Raw genomic sequence first — 24,030 nt, 5'->3', positions numbered from 1 at the left:
ATTAATAAATTGCGTATTCGTGGAAGGAGTACAAAATGGCCGCGTGTTTACTGTATAAGAGACATTTTCTTTTTGACGACTTGTGTAACCACCTACGGTGATTCAATTTATGTAAATTTAGAGGAGAATACAGTATTATTTAATTTTGCTAATCTAAAATACAGGGCAACCTTATAAAGCTGCTTTAATCTTTAAAACAATAAAGTGAAAGGGATGTGAATTTTATTTATTATAAATGTACAGTTACATATCACAAATTGGTCGTCAAATATCAAGTCCCTTCTAAATGGAATGGACTTACATAGTCTCTGCTAACCCGGGTAGGAAATAGGCGTGAGTATATGTATGTATGTATGTTTTTCTTCAACCATAGACCTTGCATGTTCAGCTGAACACCTACGACGTCAACCCTTAATAATAAAGATATAAAATGTTAGTCTATTCGTTCGCAATGCGATAGTCCTAATGGAAACACAGTCCCCTACATTCGACAAACACTTCAACGATGCAAAAAGCATCCTTAATCGACCAAATGGTAGACAAGACGGGAGCAAAAAAGAAAAGCGTCTTGATAACACAAAGAAAACACCCGATAACTCAGCGATTCCAGCGAGGCACACAGTAACGTCACAAGGCGCTACCCTCCAGGTTTTAACGTCGAATTAAATGAGGGCAGGAGAGAGATATACTACACCGCCTAGCGTGAAAGAGATAAGAAATATATCACTCTAATCATGTTACATTACAAGGGGTACACAATCACAATGTTGGAAAACAAATAAATACTTTATCCAGGTACCCACCTGCCTCCGTAGTTAATTATGCGAAAGCTGTATTTAGAACGAATCCCATTGGAAATATAGAAGTGAGGTTATGTCATATTAAAATGAATAATTCAGCAAGACTTAAAGACACACGTAGGATTGTGCTTGGCCAAACAAAGGTAACCGATGTACGCGGCTAAACATACATACATAACCCATAAAAGCTATTTCCAGTAAGCAAAGAATATGGGACTCCAATTAAAACAGACACGAGCGCCACACGCGCGCGTGTTTAGAGCGAAACGTCTAAACAGATTCTTTAAAAAAGCACAAATATTTTTCAAAGGTCAGTCATAGGTACTTTACGGTTATTTTATTTTCTTGGGGCGACACCACGACATCGACACAGGGTCCCACCCAGCCAACGAAATACGCCCCTGGACACACATATAACTTGATAGTGTACTTAGCTACAGTCAAAGGAGTTCGTTCTCAAAAGTCAGCTCACATCTCTTGGGGGTGGTAGGGTAGAATGAGGTGGGGGTGGCCCCCGGGCGTTCCAAGGTCACCGCCCTGTTCTACGTAACCTAACTACGACCGGGCGGGCGTTCGCTTTAACGATTAATACTGAATGACTCCTCTGCTTTAAAATATCGAATGTCTGGTTTGGATTTGGAAGTTCGGTTTTGAATTGGCATGCTTTCGAAATGTTTAAAAATGGCCGTTTTTTACGTAGAGAGCATCGTGGACAAGTTGGAAGTTGGAAATTTACTCGGGGCGTACTGGAGGTCGTAAGGTCACTCCGTACATTCCGATGAGGAGTTCAAACTTAAGTGCGGATTATGTAAAGACCTTCAATTCATGAACCGTAGGATTCCTCCAATTTCCAACATGTTCATCACTAATTTAAGAGCCACGCTCTTGTCGGTGTAGCATTCTCCATTCTTGTCTATCAAAGATCAATTCCTTCACTTCCTTATAAGACACGACGTTTGCCTTCTCTTTAATCTGTTTCATGTAAGCTCTTCTCACATGTTACATGTTGTTCTTCCAACATCTTATATTCATAAAATATCAAGTATAACTCTCAAGATATTAGCGCTTGATCTACCCCGGAAGGAAGACGCCGCGATGTTACTTTCGAACAATTTCAATAACAACTACAATGATATTCTAACAAAACTGTTGTACACGCCAAAGTTTTATCGTATCGTAACTTTTGTTGCCAACCGTTTTGCATTAACGAAACGCAAGCTTGCAAATTCTGCCGTTTACGGCTGCGTTTCGATGTTGCAACCCTGATCCCCGCGGCCATTGTTTTAGATTGTGTCGCGTTACAGAACGTGATATCTATGCGACATAATCACGTCTACCCGTTTGTACTTGCGATGCAAATAACTGCACACTGAGTCAACTAATATTGCAAGAGTAGGTAAACTTGAATCGCCGCGGGCAGTGGGAAACCCAAGCGGAACTGTGTGGATTCCAAGTGATTTACGTTACGTTTGATAACTCACGACTCCCAAGTAAAAAAACTAGGGAAGTTTAGTACAGAGTATCTCATTTTTTTTTTGCGTCAAAGCTATATTATGTTTTCTTGAACTTGAGTGTGTCTTGAATGTTTGCTTTCATACATTATAGTTTTGAGAGACTTAAAAGGTGAATTTTGTAGTATATTACTCGAAGTCACATAACATAAACTAACGTGTACCGACGCTTCACCGAGCTTTCTGATGACGTCAACGTTATACATAATATTTTATGTGTCAAGATCTAGAATACTCAGAATTAATTCACGAGGCTAGCAGTTTCCACTTGAGAAAGGTAGTTTACACTTCGGTAACTAAACACTATGAGATCTGAGGACTGGAAGACTTCAAACGTTTACAAGAGTTAGTAGTCGACCTAAACCAGCGGCACGCTGTGGCCGCTTTGACGTTTGTCTCGCTCATCATCATAACATTACGCCTGTATCCTCGTAGGGCTAGGCAGAGGTGTATAGTATATTTATTTATTTCTTTATTGCATGTCACATGGTATTACAGTTCTTATAAGTAAATATGTACAAACATGTGACACCCTGTAAGGGCACCGCAAAAGTACCCACTCTTCACCTTATATACATCCAGTCCTCACCAGCTATGTTTAAGTTCCAAGGGAGCGGGCCCATAGCTATTAACCGGGCACAAATCTTGTTCGCGTCACGTGATATCAATATCTATGATCCAAACATTCCAAATTTACAGAATCGAATTTATCTCATCTCGTTGTTAAAGGAGCATATAACTGCACATTACTATGTTCATCAAGTTTCGTATTAATTCATAACTATAGGAGGGAATTGTTGTATTATATTATGTCAAAACGGCCGTCATAGGCCGCAAGTTTAGTCTAGTCAACTTGCTTGTTGGTTGTCGATGGAAAAAATATATATTAAAGAAATGTCTCTTGTACAAATTATTTGTTTGTAATTGTTTATATGTTTCGTTTACAAGATCTCGACGCTAAGCGCCAATTACGGAAGACTCGACCGATATCCTCTTATAACTACACACTCAATTCGTCAGGCCAGCTATCAAGTCGAAGTTCGGTTTCGCTAGCTACATCAGAGCCCACCACAACAACGACCCGGGATGGATATTTAGGAGTCGCCGTCGCCGGATACGGTTTGGACGGCATGATGATGATATTTTTTTCTTTTGTGTGCAATAAACAGTTTTGTATTGTATTCTGCAGCATTGATAGGAAAGATCGCCAACCTGTTCTTGACTTTTTAAATTAGCATTAACCGTTTTTAGTCCAATTTTATCGAAATAAAATAGAATATAATCTGTCTACACAATAGTCCCACCAAACGGTACGCCTTTCGTTCTACATAGCCACAATAATCACGATGACGACAAAAACGCGAAATGTAATCGAAACTTTCCCGAGGTCATTCACTTGAGTTTTTGTTGGGTTAGGAACTGAGTAGATTGGCTTACTTCCCCGAGTTTGGGTAACAACTATACTACACAAATCGTTTTCTAGTTCACGCTAAGACTATGTGTACTATGAGTTAATGAGAAACTGTTTCAATAAAGTACTCTTACATTCAGACTTATATATATAGGTAAGTTTCCATACGATTTTCTTCTGAAACAACTTACTCACGCCTATTTCCCACTCGGGTAAGAAGATACTATGGAATTATAAATGCTTCGATCCTGAAGTACTTCCAGGAGCGGATCCAGCTATTCTGTCGCGGGGGGAGGGGTCAGCAGGTCGCAGACAACCTAGTTCCGCAGGGAATTAGCCAACGCAACCTGTCGCCCAGGGATCCGCCCATGAGTACTCCTCTTGCTTCCTTTACATTCCTAAATCCATTCATACGCGACATGATCAATTTGGTCAATGTACATTCTCTTTACAGCCCTCTCTGCCTCTGCCAGCCCTACCGATAACTTTCGCCTTATTTTTTTTTTCTCACTTCTATTTTATTAATCATATGATCTCATTGCTAGTCCATTTTCACAAGCGTCTATTTAGTATTACCTGTAAGGGCAATACAAAAACAATGACAGTCGGGTAAAACGGCTCGAATCATTATAAACAACGGATGTAGCTCTCGTCAAACGGGTTCCCTCGCCAGGTGGCTCACAATCGGCTCGTCAGTGTCAATTAGAGAAAAAAAAACTGGCAGCAAGCAGTCTTCAAGGGAATTAATTAGCTCGACTGGCCAGTGAGGTGGTTAACAACGAGATAGAAAATCAATCGTACAAGTAAGAATTTTAAATTTTCTTTTCTTTTAGGACTTCTTTTTAACACTTTCAAGGACAGAACGTCTGATGACGTTCCGGTTCCAAGGTGTCATACTATCTATTATGAACTATCAATGTCCCATGGTCTCTGCCCGTGAAAGGGTTAAAAAATTTTGATATCAAAAAATCAAATCAAATTTATTTTTTATCCAATTTTTTTTTAGGGCTATATAGCCCTATTCCACCACCACCACCACCACCACCGTTTTACACGCCCTATCTATGGAGTAATGGCGACTACTCCACCGACAAGAGCGCAGCTCTTAAATAAAGAGAGAGATAGCCCTATTCGGAAAACGTGTGACCTCCGGCCTTTTCGTCCTCCAACCCCCGCGGAGTTTGAATTCATGTTTTGATCATAGATAACTGATTGACGTAGTTTCTAGGATTATTACACGGGACTCAAACATAGCTAACATACTAACGGGTAACTCTTCTTCTTAACGGCCTCCGTGGTCCAGTGGTTGACAGAAGCGACTGCCTGTCTGACCTTCCAACCCGCAAAGGGAAAACCAGCCCAATACAGGTTACGTCACATACGTCCGAAACTGCATTTCTCGGGAATGTGGCTTTCCTCACGATGTTCTCCTTCACCGCTGACTACGTGATATCATTTATGATCCAAACATGAATTCGAAAACAAATTCGATAATCACTGGTTTATGCCTGTGCTGGATTCGAACTTGCGATTTTAGGAGATATGTTCGAAATTAACGCGAGACTGAGTACTTTCCTACCAACTAGCATTGCCTTATCTATTATTACTAGTTTTTTAGATTCAAATCAACAAAACTCCAGATTATTAAACATAAACAGTACACCATCTTAATTCAACTGTATTATAACTCCTTTTTGCTTCGCCGTAGACAGGTAAAAAATATAATATTTCAAAACTTAATTGTTCGTTCACAGTCGCACTATACTCGAGTAAGCTTTGTATTCAGTACCTTCACCCAAACGAATTACAGACACCTAAATTTTTTACTTGACGTCAATTAGTCATCCGTGAAATCTTATTCAACGTTCCGTTCCGTATAACATCGGCCAAAAAATATTATTAATATAAAAGTTATAAATTGTTGATGTTCATCGGAACTGTTGAATGGAGCAACGATTTTATTCTGTTCATTGGTCGAAAAATATCTAATACTTACAGTGGTAGCACTATATTATATACATTGCGAATTACACATACAGCAAACCCCCGTGTGCCGCATAACGCACAAGTGCGCGCACACGCGCACTCCCCTTTAGGTACTCTTTCAAGACACTCCGCGCGCTCTCCCCTTTACTCTTTAAAGGCTTACGACCATTTAAGACTAAAGTAAGACCGCGAGAGGGTGGAGGCCGGCGCCCGATATCGGTGCGGGGCGAAGAGTTACCATTCTATACGTACATATTGTTTATTCTATGCCGGGAGTTAGTATGAAACCGCGGCGCAGAGAATTTCTGTATGAACGCGTGCTTGCAAATTGGACATTTCTTTGGCTACCGCTATGCGCACAGGTCTTAATGGTGATACATGTGTAAGTTTGTGGAATTCCACGTTAATTACGTCTGTGTCTTGGTTTATCGACGTCCCGACAAACCGGCTCGGTGGCGCCGCGTCAGCTACTTTTTTAACTGCCAGCAAACCTTCCATAAAACGGACGGACCTTTTAAAGATACGCTGACGTTGGCACGGGGCGTCGTTAGTTCGCTTTTGAACTGAAATTGCGCGATGGAAATAGTTTTTTATAATAGTACCCGTTATAGCCAGGTTCGGAGAACGCGTGACTTTCATCGTAAGGTCATGAGTTCGAATCCCGACTCGGGCTTGGGCTAAGTTTACACAGGACAATAGGCTCGCCAACTATTACATAGGACTTAAACAAAGCTCGCGAGGAGTGTGTGTGTACTGCATCTTCAGAAATACAGATTCCAACCCGTAACATATTTTATAAAACTTATCACTTTCCTAACTTTTCTCATATTGACAACAATTCAATTCCCAGTCCTATGTAACCAGCACTCATTTTGAGTAACCGAAATACATTCGCAAACACATCAATAACACTTCACTTTTATATTTCTTTTTCAACCAAACCCGAATGCAAACCCAATGGGTGCACAAGTTACAAAAACAATCGGGAATTGAATCGAATCAGTTACGCTTGCGTCGGCTATCCGACATCGGCAAATGTCGCCTCAGATAACTGAGCTTGTAGACACGTAAGCGGAATCCAGATCCAATGTTTATCTCGGGATAGAACTACTCTGTGCTTATGTAAGCGTTTGATTTTATAACTGTCTTATTATAGATGTTATAGGTGGTTCAGTGTTGTGTGTGTGTGGTTGGTTGAACAATAGAGTTTGGATTTTTAAGGAATACCTATTCGGTCTGATTACGACTTTAAATACTATTTTATTCCACTTTCTTTATAACTGTCTTTTAATGGACACAGCTTTTTTCGCGTGACTTATTTATTGTAGATTTTCATACATTTAAGATAAGTCAGGCCATCGTCTGAGAAGCGGATGGACGCAGCCTAGTGTATGATAACTACAAAAATTCCTTTTCAATATTATCTATCATAGACATAGTGAGCATGAAAGGTGCTATCATTTTGTTTACTTTCATTTTGCCGATAACCTACTGACATTGTTTGGCATTGTTCAATTATTATAATTACTTGTCTGTTGCTTTCCACTAAACTGCTGAACTGGCGTTACCAATTTATCGCTTGTAAACAGACATACTGGGTTATAATTGTTTATGTTGAGAATTCAATCGACACAATTATACAATGCTAATCTTTATAGCACATACACAAGAAATATACTGTTCATCAAAACAGAGTTTGATTTCATTTTAATATTCATAGGGCCTTGTTTCGGAGGGCACGTTAAGCCGTTGGTCCCAGCTATTAGCCTTAAAATCTTCCACCAGACCGCAGTAGAACAGCGTGATGGAGTTCGCTCCATACCGTTGATTGAGAGGCCTGTGCCCAGCTGTGGGACGTATATAGGCTGTTAATGTTATGTATATGTTAATTACTAGGGTACGATAAGCAATTGGTTCCAGCTACTGTTTACTTAAGTATGTAGTCGTTACATGAGCCATGTCCACATCTTTGGCAGCTCAATAATGATCCTCTGACACCATGGTTGATGAGATCATTCATTGGTCTTAAACTCACACGTGAGAAGAATATATTTCAAAGATACACAGTAGCTATATTACAGTAATTCATATTCTCAACTGTCATGGAAAAATCCACTCAAATGAGATCAAATACTTATATATCAACTCGTGAAAAAAATAACCGGAAAACGTGTCGCTAGACTAGGTGTAATAACTTGAAATAACTAATTTAATAAAAATGAACGATTAAAAAAATGTAGCAAGGATAAAACTACTATTAGTTCTGTAGTTTTATTTAGTGACTAAATTAATAAGACCTCGTGACATATAGACGTCAAAATCAAATTAGTATTCATTTTTACTTTTTTTAAGCAACCTAAAAACGTGTACCTGTTATGCCGCTACGCGCCATAAAAAAGTGAGAGAAGTTAGTATACGAACGTACGGTCACGAGCATTAATATGTATACACTGTGGTACCATGTCACATTAACTTTTTGACAAATTGAACTGTAAGTCTCACTAAATGTCAAATATGTTAGTGCGACAGAGTCCTAAAGTGGGTACATTATATTGCTCATGACTGTACGATAAGAATGAAAATAAAACGCCTAGATGAGACGCGAGTAGGGAATGCAATCCCGACTCGAGATCGCAAATTCGAGATCCCGCGGGATTGGAAATATCAATTCCGAAATTTTCTGGATCTCGTCTAGTTCATAAAAATAAAGTTAGGAAACGATGAAAACTGTTTGTCTGTGATAGTGTGGTTAATTCAAACAAAATATTTTAGAAAGAACACAAAAACTTTTATTCTTCAATATTACTGACTAAATAATTAAGTTTTCTTTTGGAAAATAAGCATAACTCAAGGAGATTCGCCCAATTCCGTCAATCTCGAATGGGATCTCGTCATATTATGCTTCGGTATTGCATTCCCTAGTTGCTAGTTGCGGACAAGTTATTGCCATTTACAGTTTCTCGAGAAACTTCTGACTCGGGCTTATGTGAAGTCGGTTTTATGGAAAAAAGTTGCCGAGTAAGCTTATTGTGAACCTGTTGTGATACCTTTTGTCGTTAGATTTTTTTTTTTATTTGTGAACGAGTTTCTTTACACTTTTTATGCGATTTTAAAGGTCTTTTACGTGGTTGATTTCATAACTTAAGGGCACATCAGAGTGACAGATGCTCTTTATTGATTTTGATTGAATTCTTTGACATTAATAGTTTATGTGGGTCACTTTAATACACGAAGCTTAAGAAGTCAAAGATTAAAGGCTTCGGTACAGCAACAACAACATTAGGGACAACATAAAATTCTCAATTTGAGTACTAGGTAATGCTCGTAAAAACGAAATATTAACGAAGTAAAAATCTCTTCAGAATAACTGTACTTTTATTTATAAATAGCTTAATATGTATCAGTACTATTCACAGGCGGAGGACAGAAGTCCTAGTACGGCTTTGAAATAGACTACTCTGAGCGCCATCCCACTCGCGTCAGACAGAGTACTGCGGGGCCGAAGGCAAGAGAGAAACCACTGCCCTATTTTTCCCTAAAAAAGTAGCATGGAGAATGCTACACCGACAAAAGCGTGGCTCTTAAATGAGTGATAATGAATATGTATCAAGTTGATCTAATAAGGCTCAGTGAAACGCAGGTACTTAGTTCATCATGAGCCGGCCTTAACCTGTACCTTTGACTTCCGAATGAGCTTATGACACGTTTGCTTAACATAATATTACCTACTTCTAAAAAACCCTAGGCAAGAGTAAAAACAGCCACTACGGCGACAAATGAATGCACAGCCTCAAAAATGAGTCCATACAGTTCAAAAACAAACAAGCAACGAGATTAGGTATAAAGAGACTGTAATCTCGACCACGGAGCAAGCAGCTTAGTACTTTAAAGTCTTGCCGTTGACACAGACTGTGCTAAAACAAAGCCGCTCAGAATGACATGTCGCATTGTATTTCATACGACTTGGTTTAACATCACATTCGGGCGTCTAAAGGAACGGATTCGCGCGTCTAAAACCGTATTTATAAATACCTAAAATTCAAAATATGAGTGTTATCAAAAACCAATTTGTGTTAGTTACGTCAGGGGCCTCAATAATAACCCTGATACCAGTTTGTTGAGGTCATTGACCTCGAGAGAATATTAGGTGTCGCTCAGGAAAAGAAAATACAGGATATTTACCCACTTCAGTGGTAAACGGTAGAAGAGTCACAATGCAAAAGACGAGACTTACGGCCTTTCTTAAATATTACGAGTATTATTGATCTCATTCAATTTCATTTCAGAGGACATTAGGATCAAACGAAAGAGGAAAGACGATTAGGAGGTTGCCTGGAAGAAATTGCTGCATGAGCAATAAGGCCGCCTGTTGTGCTTTTCTGCATTATGTTGTCCTTATCTCTGTATTTTGTGTTCATTGTGCTCAATAAAGTATTTTATCTATCTATCTATCTAAGATATCTACAACAGGAAAATAGCAAGTAAACAAGTTTATAGGTAAAAAAAAAAACAAAAAAATAAAAACAAAGACATTTTATACGCCGATCGATCGCGTTTTTCCCACAAGCCGTCGGAAACGATGAGAGAGAACCAACAATATGAGTTACGACGTCCATTTTTGTTTGTTTGACAAACATAATTCGCACGTTATTGATATTTTCCTTTCGAGATTGCGGCGACGCGAGTTCAAAGTCGTATCGGCCATCTCTAGAGAATAATACAATGGCGAGGCGAAGTGAGGAGGTCTGTGGGCTTACCACCCCTCTCCGCCCCTCCTACTTGCCACTACATGACTCAGCAACCTTACATCAAACTCGACGTCGCTTTAGACTTGTTTTTCTACGTGACGCTTTTTTTGTCCATAAAACATTCGGCAATGGCGCTATTGATAATGTTAAAGGTGAAGTATAAATTATGAACGCAAAGGAAAAGTTGTTTTATTCTCGTAATAAACGTTCCGGTAAGAGTAGAAGGAATCTTAACAACGGAAAACTTTCTTCGAGTTGTTCAGTTCTATTCGAGTTTCGCAAGGTTAAATGATCGGCTTTTGTGGGGAGCAGATGAAAATGAACAATTCGTTGAATTTCACTCAAATGCCAATGAATAACTTCATTTCATTTTCTTTCTTTGCGTTGCTATAGCTTAACTCGAAGCAGTTATACGTTTTCAGTTATGTTTGCATAGTCCAACTAATATTCTTTAATTGCTACTGTTACAACCTAAAAGACCATAAGGCCCAATGACCTTTTAAAATCCAATTTCCATCGTCTAACTATTGAGTCAAGAAAAAAGGGTCTCACGAGAATATGAGATTACAATAGTCTGCAATATTTATTTGTACAGACTACAGACGCAACTTATAAATTATTGAAAGGCTATACAACGGTGATTAAAGCCTATAAACTAGCAGGCATTATATCGTCGGGCATTTAATGTTCGGCGCGGTAGATAACATAACTCGGAAATGTATCGCGCAGTGTTTTCCGATACAAACGGAATCCAATTAGCCATCCCATCCAGCCAGCTTTCATTAACCGGCCGAATAAGCGGAAACCGTAAAAAAACCTGGAAACGAGCTTCGCGAAAACAGCTTACACAAGACGCCATTAAATAACATTTTTAATGACCGCGGCATGGCATAAAACTGTGGGTTAAATTGCGTTAAATGCACGATAAAGGTCGTAAATGCTGGAACGAGTGTGGCTGTTGCCGAGTGTGGTAGATCCGACGATAACGTTAAAGCATCGATGGGCAATGTATATCGTCTCCAGTAATTTTATATCAAGGTCACCTACTTGGTCTTGCGTAAATAATCCATCCGGATTTCACATACGAATACGAACATACATCAATTTGTTGGCGTGGACGTTCGAAATTCGGTTTAAGTCACAATTACAGACATCAAAGCTTAGTTCAATGCGTGAAATGGATCCTAAAATAGTCATAAATTGGAATGCACCACGCGCCGGTGCCCGCTATAAACAGTGGTTCAATCGCACATAAATGGACAATTCGCGTGTACATATACCGCAGTGGGATTTGTTTGACTATAACGCTATTACGCATGCTGCGGTGCACTGAACCCGCCCACGTCAATACTTTTCACTCGTACACACATTTTTTGATCAACACTCGATATTCAAATTGCTTATGTCAACTAGTACAATTCCATAGAAACCCGAATCTCGGTGGGCACATATCACAAAAATAGACTAGTTTCCAACTACTCAAATCAGTTTTTTTTTAATAACCGTCTAAACACAAAATTACTATGGATTTTGTATGAAAAAACACACTGTGACGTCATGGAAAATGTCGGACTTATTAAAAAAAGACACACAAACGTACATATTGTTACGTTTTTCTAGATTAAAATTCATAAATTTATAAGTTAAATAGAAAAAAGAAAATGTTTTTCGTTAGTTTTAGATGTCTTTATTTAGTAATCAGAATTTCATAATTAATCTTGAACCTAGTATGTACATGATTCAATTACTTTGTGATCCCTAGTTTGGTTTAGGGCATTGCAGGCTGATTACCCAATTGTCCGAAGGAAAGACGATCCATGCTTCAGTCGGCCCCAGTCACTATATGTATACTTAAGTAAATGTAGTCGTTACTACTCGTTACATGAGCCATGTCAGAGGCATTTGGCGGCTCAGTAGTAACCTTGACACCAGGATTGATGAGGTTGGTCATTGGTCTCACAACCCACACGAGAGAAGAAGACTAGTACTTTTCGTATATAAATAAAGTTCTCGTTGCTGACATCATATTACGTTTTGCACGTACTCGAGTTTTATTACTTTGCTCATAAAAGGTACTAGTGGTTGGGTTCCTCCAAAAAGAGTATAAGTAATAAGTGCCGGTGCAAAAAGCCCACGTTATCGTTTCGATACGCAACGCGTATTTTTAGATAACCTTAGTTGCGGCATGCCGCCCCCACTCCGCGATTGGATCAGACTCAAAATACAGCTCTATTTTCAATTGATGTACGCACGTGAAACTTTCACTTTGATGCAAATGTGAACAAAGAAAATGTATTCCGACATCCTTAGTCAATACACGACATCACACGGGTTAGTAACGATTTAGACTTAGTGCGAACTGATGCTCTTAAAGCGAATTAATGTAACAAGCCGTTCTCGAGTAGTAAAATCTTAATTAGGACGTTCCGTTTGAACTTGCTTGTAGATAAATCCTAAGAGCCTGGGAAAATTACATTGCTTTATCTTATGTTTTGAGAAGCAGCTCAATGACTTCATTCGAGAGTAATATAAGAGGCGTTCCTAATTCTTCAATAAACGAAATCAATGTCGTACAGTCGAGGGCTGAGTCTCAAACGAGGTGTCTTGGGATGGTTTCTAGAGCGAGCCCTCTAGGCCAATACTCGTCCCTGTGCGATTGTCTACCGACCTCCCTTTGTGTCAAAATCACATTAGCCATTGTTCGACATCGCTTTGTCGACACTATACGAAATACAGCGATTATATTTCGCTATTGTATTCTGCGCAGTGTCGATAGCTATATGATATTATGTATTTTCAGACGGCTAGTAGTACTTGCCAGTATTTTATTGGTTTCCATCGTCGCCTAACGCTATAACGTCTTTGTTATCTAGCGCTATTAAGATAACTCAAGATGAGACTTGTTTCAAACAAGCTATATTTATGGAGATGAAAGTACTTTACGGTTTGATGGAATTTCTGATTCCGTACAAATAGTCACGGATTCCTATTTGATTTACGATCAGTTTTTGCTTTTAAAGTTACTACAGTTCAGCATCAAATACAAATAGCAAGTACGGGGTTTGAAGTTTGAAATGCAAATCATTTGAGCTTTATTAATGTTTGTGAGTGAGTTACAAGAGTATTTCGTGCTTCGAATAAATCAATATGACATGAATTCGACAATAATACAGAAAGCTGGTTCGTAATTACGATTTTAATAGGTCGGTCAACGGCGGGGGTGGGGTATCCCTCCCCACGGTGGTGGGACGGGGGGGTAACAACTGTCCGGGGGACAATAGAGCTGTACGTAACTCAAATTATATCGCTTTTGATAATGTTATTGAGCGGCCAAACTGGAGCGAGATTTCCAAGCTTGCCACCGTAATATTTGAACACGTGAAACGAATTTAAATTAACAAGCGAAATTAATTAAATTCCGTAGGTATGACAGGTTTAAACAGCTATTTGGAAATGGTTTAATAATTATATTTCGGGATCTGAATACTGTGTGAATTTTGAATATTTGGAATTCGACGTGATTAATATTTGGTTTCGAGTACAATTCAAATATGGACAATCTAAACAATGCGGGAGAGGAATAATTGTTCGTTGACCGCAATGATTTTACTCTAATACACAACAAAATCTACATTAATACGAAGAAAGGCGCTTAAACGCGCTCCATTGACCTTCGAACACACGTATAAAGATACATAACTTATCAATAAGCATTAATATACAATAGGGTGGAGCGATTTCATTTTTTATTTTTTTTCGCTTCGGTATACCTGTAAAAAGTTGCTATTTCAGGTCAACATTAAGCACAAAAAAAATCAGTTGGCTTATGCTATGTTTCGAGGTGCCCCCATCGTCATAAAGTTTTGAAAAATTAGGAAAATTATGAGTTTTGCCAATTTTTTTCAAAACATCGCAAACATTTTATAAAACACCTGAGCGACAGTTATTACCGGTAGAAACATGCGTGTTGAGACTCTAAGGAAGTGGGACGCGGGGGAGAGGTATTTCAGCGAAATAACTCTCCTCCGCGTCTTCATACCCAAACACCGATCGAGTGACATTTAGTAATTTCGCGCGCTTACAGCAACTCATTTATTTGGCGTTCATTTATTTGCATGAATTACCACTGCGACATTTGTTATTACAATTAAGATGGAAAAACCACAGGGCCGAAATGCTTTTCAGGTACCATTAGATCTTAATTACAAAATTGTTAAACAATGCCGATAGTCGCATTCTCCTTTATACCCACAATATTACCTGAAATTACTAGAACAGAGCTGAGTACCGACCAAAAGTATCTATACGATATTATGACCGCTATCAGTACTGGTATATTTACTTCTGATTTAGCTAATATAGAACCTGGACTTCTTAACCATTCTAGTTGGCTAACAACAGCTAATCGAATTCAAAGGTTGTATGCCACAAAAACTGACCCTGAAGAAAAATTAGTGGTATTAGCCACGTACGTATTGAAAGTTTATGGACCGATGTGATTTAAGTACAATAAAATGTACTTAATTCCTCGTGCATCGATGGGGCTAACCACCTGTGACCAACTATTAATCTTAGTCGCTATTTGAACTCCGGTATGAAGGCTATCATTGACAAAGTAATGCAACGAAATGGATATTTCGGTCATCCAAAAAAATATCCTCATTGCCATGCTTGGCGATGACAGAGAGGCTATCCGAGATCTGGCATATCGAAAAATTATAAAAGCAAGATCACAGAATACTCGAAGACTTCGAAAATTGAAGGTGCCGGTGTTCAATTCCGATGCTAAAGTTTATACTGACATTATTTTGTGGCGTGACTGTGACATAACTGAGCCACCACTAACTTCAAATTTGTTTGATGAAACCTTGTAGGAAATTGAAAAAATGTTTTTTATTATTTGTATGTCGTTTCCATATCTCGGGCGTATAGAGTCCCGGACTTTTTGAAGGCGTGCGTGGGGCCGAAGCCAACACGTAGAGACCCCTTAAGACAGTTTAATCTAAATGTGGTGTGACACCAACCGGCGATTATCCCTGTATACACTATGGGAGTGCACGCAAAGACAATCCCCGGTTCGTGTAGGACTATTGCTGATTATGCGAACAAAGGGAACTGGGCTATTGGGTTGGAGGTTAGTGGACCGGGAAACTGGATATGGGGGACTATGGCGCCTGCTCGACCAATGTTGGTAAAAATGGATAAAATGAACAGGTGGTGACTCGCCACTCACTGGATGGGCCACCTATCTAGCCAACGTGACTGGACGGCAAGGCAGCAACATGGTTGTGAGCAGCTCAGGGTGTCGAGAGGTGTAAACCGCTTTCTGCGAGGCGGTTTACCCGCCTCACCAAATCGCGACTTATTCATCTTTCACTTCCACCCTGAGCTTATAGCTCTAACGCCCCACTCTGGCCAGCCAATGAAGGCAATTCAGAGGTGAGAGTCCTGCGGCCCCCGCTGGGGTCCACTCCGGTCGGCCAGTGAAAGTAAGCCGGAGACGGAGGGCCTGACCGACTCTCGGGGGATCTCAGCTCCGCGGTGTCGTCACTCACCAACAGATCGCCACAACCTGGCCTGCGGAGACTGACTGCACTGTTGAATTCACCAGGTTCGCTGATGAATTCACCAGGGGCGATGGGGGTCATCACATCCCTACGCCTTTATTATAATTATTAATAATATTTAAACTGTATTTTTAATGTTTCTGGATATTTTTTGTAATATATAATTACATACATAAAAAAATGTTTTTCGTTTGTTTTCATCCCTGCTGGGGCACCTCAAAACGTTAAGATAATTGTGTGATATTTTCTATGTTTGTTTTGTATATAACAAGGCAACTTTTCATCGCTATGCCGTTGAAGAAAAAAAAAAATTTTTTTATTTCATATATTTTCGCTCCACCCTAATATACAACCGTTTCTTCTCGACAAGACAATTCCACTATCTCGTATAGTAAGTATTTAATACCAAACGTCCTTTGCTTAACGATAAGGATGATTCAACAACGCAGTTGTATTACTCAGTCACTCAGCCAACGTATAGGTAACATGGGTATATGCAGTTTGTAGTTCAAGGCGCCCTGTCGCGGTCAGATGGAGGCATAAAAATAACACCTCTTTACATACAAATGATTCAACTTATATTGTACTCGGTACTACGGCTTCTTATGACCATAATGTAACATAACTTAAGCTCACTACTGTATCCCAATTGGGGTAGTCAGTACATCCATCGCAAGATGAACTAAGTACCTCACCCAGCTCTCTCTCAGACCAACGTGATAGTGAGCCGTATCGCCGTGTATAATGGTCGAGCCATCTGTGTTAATGAAACCTGCATTCATAAATGAGAATCATTTATTCAACGTAATTATCATGGATAAACTTGTTGAAGGTCAATGTAACATTTTTAAATTTACGTCATTTCGAAAGGTGTTATGGCTGAGGAAAAGAAATGACAGGAAAAGAAGATAAATTAATAACTTATTAGTGTACCTAAGTCCGGTACCGGGATTCGAATCGGCGCTCCATATTTAAGAAAACAGGACCACAGTGACGTAGAATAACGCCTCTTTACATATAAATGATTACCTTATAATGTGCTCAGCACTACGGCTTCTTACGGGCATAATGTGCTTATTTGAAACATGATTTGCTATAATATATTGCTTTCTTTCTACAACTAATTACACAGCTTTTGACGTTCCTCATTTTACGTTTCAAACTATTGACACATTATGATGGTGGTTTTGACATAATAAGTACAGCAATTCGCTCCGTCAATATTGTTATTCCTCAGAGATACTATTATAAATAGGCTTCTTAGCAATCATGTGAAATGAGACACTTTTTATGAAACGTCAAAACGAAAGTTTTCTTTGGAGTTTGTATGGAAATACTGCCCTGTGACATTATCAATAAAAGCAATCAAACGTCGTACTCAATGTTACATAATTCATAAATAGAATTCGAAAATATGTCGAAAAGTAAAAGTGATTGATGTTTGATCATGTTAGACTGGCTTCTATTTCTAGATTAGCATTTTATAATATATCTTGGACCTAGTCAAATAGCGTCATAGCGTGTCGCAAACCTAAGCCGTTAATCATCATCATATCCCTAGCATTATCCCGTTTTTCACAGGGTCCGCTTATCTAACCTAAAGATTAGACAGGTCCAGTTTTTTACAGAAACAACTGCCCTTCTGACCTTCCAACCCACGAAGGGAAAACCAAAGCCTATGTTAATAATTATTCAGTAGGTAACATACTTAGTTACACTTTGAATCGTCAATTTTTACATTACGAACGTCTCATCCGCCTAAAACTACTGCAGCTTCTTACAACCTGTATAGCCGGGGAAAAGAAACTGCAAGAAAAACCTCGGCACAAGGCCTTAGACGTTCTTTAAAAAAATAATCATGAAATATTGTTATACAATTGATTAATTTAGCTGCCTTATATCAGTTCTCAGACAGATAATCCCATGCAATCATATCTTCTAAATAATCACTAACCTTATAATAACCTTTTTAATACCTACTAACAACCATTGTAATCTAAGACAATACGCCTAGAAAGCGTGATGAAATAATCCGTCATTTGCGTACTACGTCTGATAAGATTAAATGACGAGATCATTAAACATGACGTGTCGGGAAAACCCGAGAGGACACCAATTTGCGAATTAAGTCAAGTGACGGCAAAAAGAGTGGAACTGTGACAAGCCTCGGATAATTATGCGCATACATTATAAGGCGACTTACGTTTATTAACGATACATTTATGTTAAAATGTTGCCAGATGCGTCGAAGGTTTTATTTTTAATTGCTTGTAAGTTCGGCAAGACGCTCCGGGCATGAAACAATGGAAAAAATGTCCGCGATAAACGGTCCGAGATAACTTGCAGAGATAGAATCTTTGCGCAAGTGGCGAGCAAAAACGAGAGAGAAATCTCACTTCGCTCTTTCGACAGGGAAAAGTTACAACGGTCACTTTTATTGCTACTATTTAACGAATACTTCAGCAATTTCAAAGTGGGAAAAACATCCGTAGACATTGATTGCGAAACACAAAATACATGCTACATCTTTCCTTTAAGCCGCAAATTTAAACACCGCGTCCTGAATACAAGATTGATACTCGAACAGAAATAAACAAGAGTGATGATTGTGGGCGAGTATTTAAAAGGAACTCAATCGATAGCCGATCGGGCGACCGGTCGGTTATAGGCGCCCGTGTGAGTCACGCACACACACGTAGAGGTATGTGTGTGCCAGCGGATGCGGCCGGCACACACGGCCATCCACCCAGTCAAGACCCATGGATGTCGTTTAAGATCTCGACGCGAAGGAAGTTTAGTTATGTGAAGATGTTTTACTTAATATACCTAATTGGTAGTTCGCAAAATGTTTATCAGAAATCAGAATCATTTATTCACCGTAATTATCATAAACTTGTTGAAGGTCAATGTTAAATATTTATACACTCACGTACACATATAAGCTCGACAAAATCTCAATGGGGTAGTCAGAGTATCCACACCTCTGTTCTGTTTTGTTAGACCAACGTGGTAATAGGTGGTAACTATTTATTAGAAACAAGAAGTTATTTCTATTGGCAAAACACGGTCAAATATTCAATGAAAAAAACACGTTAATAAATCCAAAATCACGGACCCTAGGGACCTCAAACTGTGCGACCTTACTACCCTAACGTACCCTTACAACCTACATCAAGTGTCAAGTCAAAATTGCATGGAAAAAAGCTTGGGAAACTCGATGAAACGCTCCTAACAAAAACGTGTGATGCTACGCAGATCAGTATCATTGTAGTGGCAAAAACAAAGTAAGACTGTTTGTTCTGCGGAGAATTTCTATACTATTATCATTTTAATGTTAAGTAGTTATGTTTGTTAGCGACTTTGTATGTAGCTACAAAGTTAAATGTAGTTTAGTTACAAAGTGTTCCGGAGTCGTAAATCTATCGTGCAACATTGAAGTATAAAATACCCTCTTTACTATTACGGATATGCGTTTGAGTGACTTTTTAAGACCACCTATTATATCATGGTGAAGCTAATAAAACCAATATTATAATAACTTTTTGTACTAATTCGAACTCGTAGTTAAAGTTAAAAATATTGCTAAATTATCTGCATTTTTATGGAAATCTTCGAAAGATCTGTAAGTTCGAATACATAGTATTTTCAGACCGTATTCAAATGGAATAAGAACACTTTATACACAGTATACTATTTTTAACGGGTCGATACGTGATTAATATTAAATGAGGTACAAAATAATTACCTTCTCTATTCTCTTCTGGAATAAAAACTTTCTGTAATTAAGCAATTTGGTATTCTGATATTGGATATTTGTATTTTCGTATAATGCCAAGTTTAGCCGTGTCGCCAGCCCTGCCAGTACTCGGACGGGCGCAGTTAGTTATAGCTACACATAAGTATACCATCTTGACATCGCAGTAGGTACCTTCGAGATAGGTCGAGGCGAGTCGACACGCCGCTTCTTTGTTTACGCCTAGCCAGTTACTATGTATGTTATGCTCGCTACAGTGAAGATACTGTGTAATACTTTACGCCCACTCATGCCCGTGAACAGCAACTCAAGTCATCAGAAGAAACTTTCGATGAAGTCCTAATAAGATTATCATCACCAATTTAAGAGTCACGCTCTAGTCGGTGTAGCATTCTCGATGATACTTTTTTAGTAAATAAATGATTATGAATTTAGGGAAAAATAAGGCGGTTTCCCTTTTGCCGTCGTCCGCCCAAATACGTTAATACATTATTACGAACATGTTGATCCTTGTTGCCGGTCTATCAAAAGAAATACTACTGCTTACTAGGTATTGAATACCAACCTTACAATCGACGACTGCGATTATAACGATTACGATTAATAACAAGACGAGTACTGTACTTATTAGCAATACAATTTCTAAAGCAATCTAGCCTAAGCACTAAATTACTAGTCAGCAGGTTTGCATATCGATTAAGCTTGTTCACGTAGCCTAAATACCATAATTTTGCCTTGTAATACAAACACGTTAGAAATATATAGGTATTACTCGAAGTAATCATGTTTTATGAGGGATAAATCGATCGGCGATGAGTTGTGTACGTCACCAATACAGAAAACATAGCAAAGAAAAAGGTGTTCTATAAGTGAGAGTAGTTAAATGACAGATTATAAAAAAATACAATACAAATGTATCTAAACATTTTTTGTTACCAACACATTTAAACATTTAATGTAGGTACTTATTTTGCGATAAGTTAAGACTACGCTTTCCTCTCCTACTTTTGCTGGGCCCACCAGGGTCCATAATGATTATTTTATAATATCACCTGTATTTACATCGTGGAATGACAATAAAGTTAATGAGTATTAAGAGTTTAAGGTCAATCTACAAAAGGGACTGTCATTTTGGTGGTAACAGACAGAATTAAAAGAAAAATAATAATTAAATGTAGTCTGCTGGTCTGTTTAGAACATCGCTCGTGTTATAAACAACTTTTTATATCCAATTTCTTGCGTCATGAGTCATACTAGCTAATAAGAAGTATATTAAACTGCGTAATAATATCATTATCTACGAGGGCTTAGAATCCGTCTGTAACCCGATAAGAAGTAATGAAATGAAAATTTAAGTGTTAACATGCAATGTAATAGATTGCACAACAGACACTATTCACATTCTCTATTAATATTTCGTATTAGGGTAAGCACAAGAGGAACATCCATCGCAAGATGAACTGAAATCTCACCCCACCGAAACAATAGGAAGCGAAGCAGAACGTAAATCCACTAGAAAACAACTTACACTAGCATTTATAACAAAAAACAATTTAATTTTGGAAAATACACAAAATAGGTACGACAATGTGCTCAGAATAGGTTCAATAACCGTTTTACATGGCTTCTGAATGGTGGACGTTCTACCGAGGACGATGTTGACGCGTAATTCGGAAAATATAGACGTGTACTAAGTCATACAACGTGGGTAAAACGGGGGTCATAGTAAATTAGTTTACAACAGCTTGACTGGAATGGTGTCATTTACTGACGTACTGGCGCAAATAAGATACGTCATCGTAAAAAGAATTTCACTTTACTGCTCTACTATTTACTCAATCATGTGGGTTGTGAGTACTTGTGAGGTGGAGTAGCATCCACCCTAGTGGTCATTACTTATTACTGAGCCGCCAAAGGCCCCTGATATGGCTCATGTAACGTCTACTTACATCAGTAAGTAGTAACCGGGAAAATGGCTTCATGTGCCTTTTGAAACACGAATGTCTTGCTTCCCGACAATCGGGTGATCAGCCTGTCATGTCCTAACTAAACCAGAGAACTAAGTGATTTTGACACCAGACAAGTCGTTTGTGAGATGTCTGTATTTACACTAATCTATACTGTACAGTGTAAAGTCTACGAAGGGTACGATTTTGAAGACGAAAGCAGACTTAAGCGGTAAACAGCAAGCGAGCGAATGTTTTGCCTGTTTGAACTACTTTCCTAACACAGCCACATTGTGTTCATGTACCAAAGTAGTTCATAAACCCTGTGATGTCTGCCATTGCCTTGAATTCTAGAACAACTGTCTGATAATGAATGGTACTGATAAGATGATAAAGTTTCATTGCAGTTTAAGTGTTGTAAATATTCATATTGTTTCTTATTACACAACAGTTAGGTAGATAGGTACTTGGACAATGTACAGTTCCACACATAAATAAAACAGTTTAATACAGTTGTAAATTAAGTTTACAGTTATTCAATCAGATTAGTAAAAGAAGAAGTTTCTTTGAAATAATTTCACCAGTTGAAATGAAAGTGATTGTATGGATTCAATCCAATTCAACAAATCTAAAAGGAATAAATAAGGTTTCTTGATATTGTTTTGAAAGAAACGACGAAACAAGAAGCTAAACAGTAAAATAATGAAACGCAAAACTCCGAAATCCATTCGAACTTTCTACTGAATTCAACTTAGTTGACAGAGTCTTTACTAATTTAACTTTTCTGAAGGGGACAACTTCGTGCAAAGACAAATAGCACTAACTTGGAGCTCAACTAAAGCAAAATCTATACTAAAGGAATTTCTACTTAAGCATAACTTTGATGAAACAGTAGAATTCTGATTACGAAGTTATTTTTTCACTTTGCGTAACTTAAATGAAGACCCATTCAACGGTTTCACTTTAAGAATCCAATGAATATGGTCATTAAGGAAAAAGGTAAGGAGTTTTAAAGGCATTTTACCTCCTAGCAACTGGAATTCTAAACTCACCTCACCAACTATCGAGTTAATTGTACTCCAAGTAATATCCAGTTCACTTTTAACTTGAACTGCACGACTAGATGTACACCACACAATTATTGAAGACACTATCATAAATTTTGCACAGATATTGCAAGTGGGTCACCAGATCGGCGTTTTGTCTTTTACTGACCAACTAAAAACCTGATGTTATTATGCTTATTCATCATCGGAAGTGTTCTAGAAAGTCGGTTTACGAGAAACACGTTCTTGCACCCGCCGCAGAGTCGACGCGGCGGCGTCACCGCGAGAGTAATGTCGTCGGCGGCCGCCCGCCGCCGCGCCCGCGAGCCGCCGCGCCACCGCTTCCATGACGCTACCACTTACACTCACAATACTCTGCTACCACAACACCTATCCTAGCAACGACGCTGTCCGACCCTTAAACACCTTCAAAACTACTTCTTTCCAACAATTCGTAAAGAAACTTACCGTAAATACGTCGAATCCAACAACAAAGAGCCACCCGCCACGCGCTCCAGTTATAGGGCACACACAAATCACGAAAGCACAAGTTACAGCAGCAAAATTATATCACAATATAGTCAGTTCTGTTCACAGCTAGTGCACAAAGTCAATTCAAAGAAAGTTTTCTAGTTTTTCCGAGAGAAAAACACTAAACCGAGAAAGTAAACCCCAAACCACCGCCAGCGACGTACAAAATGGCGGATTTGCGTAACGAAAAGTGACGCGCTGACGCGCCGACAAACGCATGGCATAAATATTGTCTATGGTACATAGACCCGCGAACATAATGTTTACCGATTAGATTTAACTCGATTAGAAAAAAATCTCCTAAAAATACATTTAATGTTTGATTGTTTTGTTTGTTTGCTATATACATTGACTTTTACATTTTAACCATCATAAAATGTATTAATTTTGTTAGACACTGATTTTAAAATAAAATAATCAAGGCATAGATTGGAAACTTGGCTCAACTCTTTTAGCCGGATATTTGAATTAGACCATGGACGTAAAATAGACTTACTTTTATATCAAATTAAACAGTTCAATTAAAAGAAGTCGTTATTATTCATAATAAGCAATTATAAAAATATAAATCCTTTTAAAGCTGCGGTTTCCAATGTCAATATAAAGAAGAAATATAACCAACATAACTTTTTAATTTTTACTTGGCGTTTTGAGAGGGAAAATAAATACAAGTTATTTTTATTTGTTAGGTACTATTATTACGATTCATGCTGGTGTAAATCGATTTATT

General features: G+C 38.5%; 1 protein-coding gene across 11 annotated transcripts in view; it reads right to left on the bottom strand.

Moving 5' to 3' along the window:
- The window catches only part of LOC126377113 (C-terminal-binding protein), a 144,999-nt gene extending 121,502 nt beyond the window's left edge, over window positions 1–23,497 (bottom strand). For 9 of the 11 annotated variants that reach the window (XM_050024775.1, XM_050024777.1, XM_050024784.1 and 6 more), the window contains exon 1: window positions 23,238–23,497. The gene's annotated coding sequence lies outside the window, so the exon portion shown is untranslated. Of the gene's footprint in view, window positions 1–22,775; window positions 23,062–23,237 lie in introns of those variants that run through there. The other 2 variants (XM_050024779.1, XM_050024781.1) reach the window with 2 other exon arrangements.
- Window positions 23,498–24,030: the final 533 nt, after the last annotated feature.

This window comes from Pectinophora gossypiella, chromosome 22 (assembly GCF_024362695.1).
Source record: "Pectinophora gossypiella chromosome 22, ilPecGoss1.1, whole genome shotgun sequence".
Taxonomy (NCBI): domain Eukaryota; kingdom Metazoa; phylum Arthropoda; class Insecta; order Lepidoptera; family Gelechiidae; genus Pectinophora; species Pectinophora gossypiella.
This window is presented reverse-complemented; position numbering and strand designations above follow the sequence as displayed.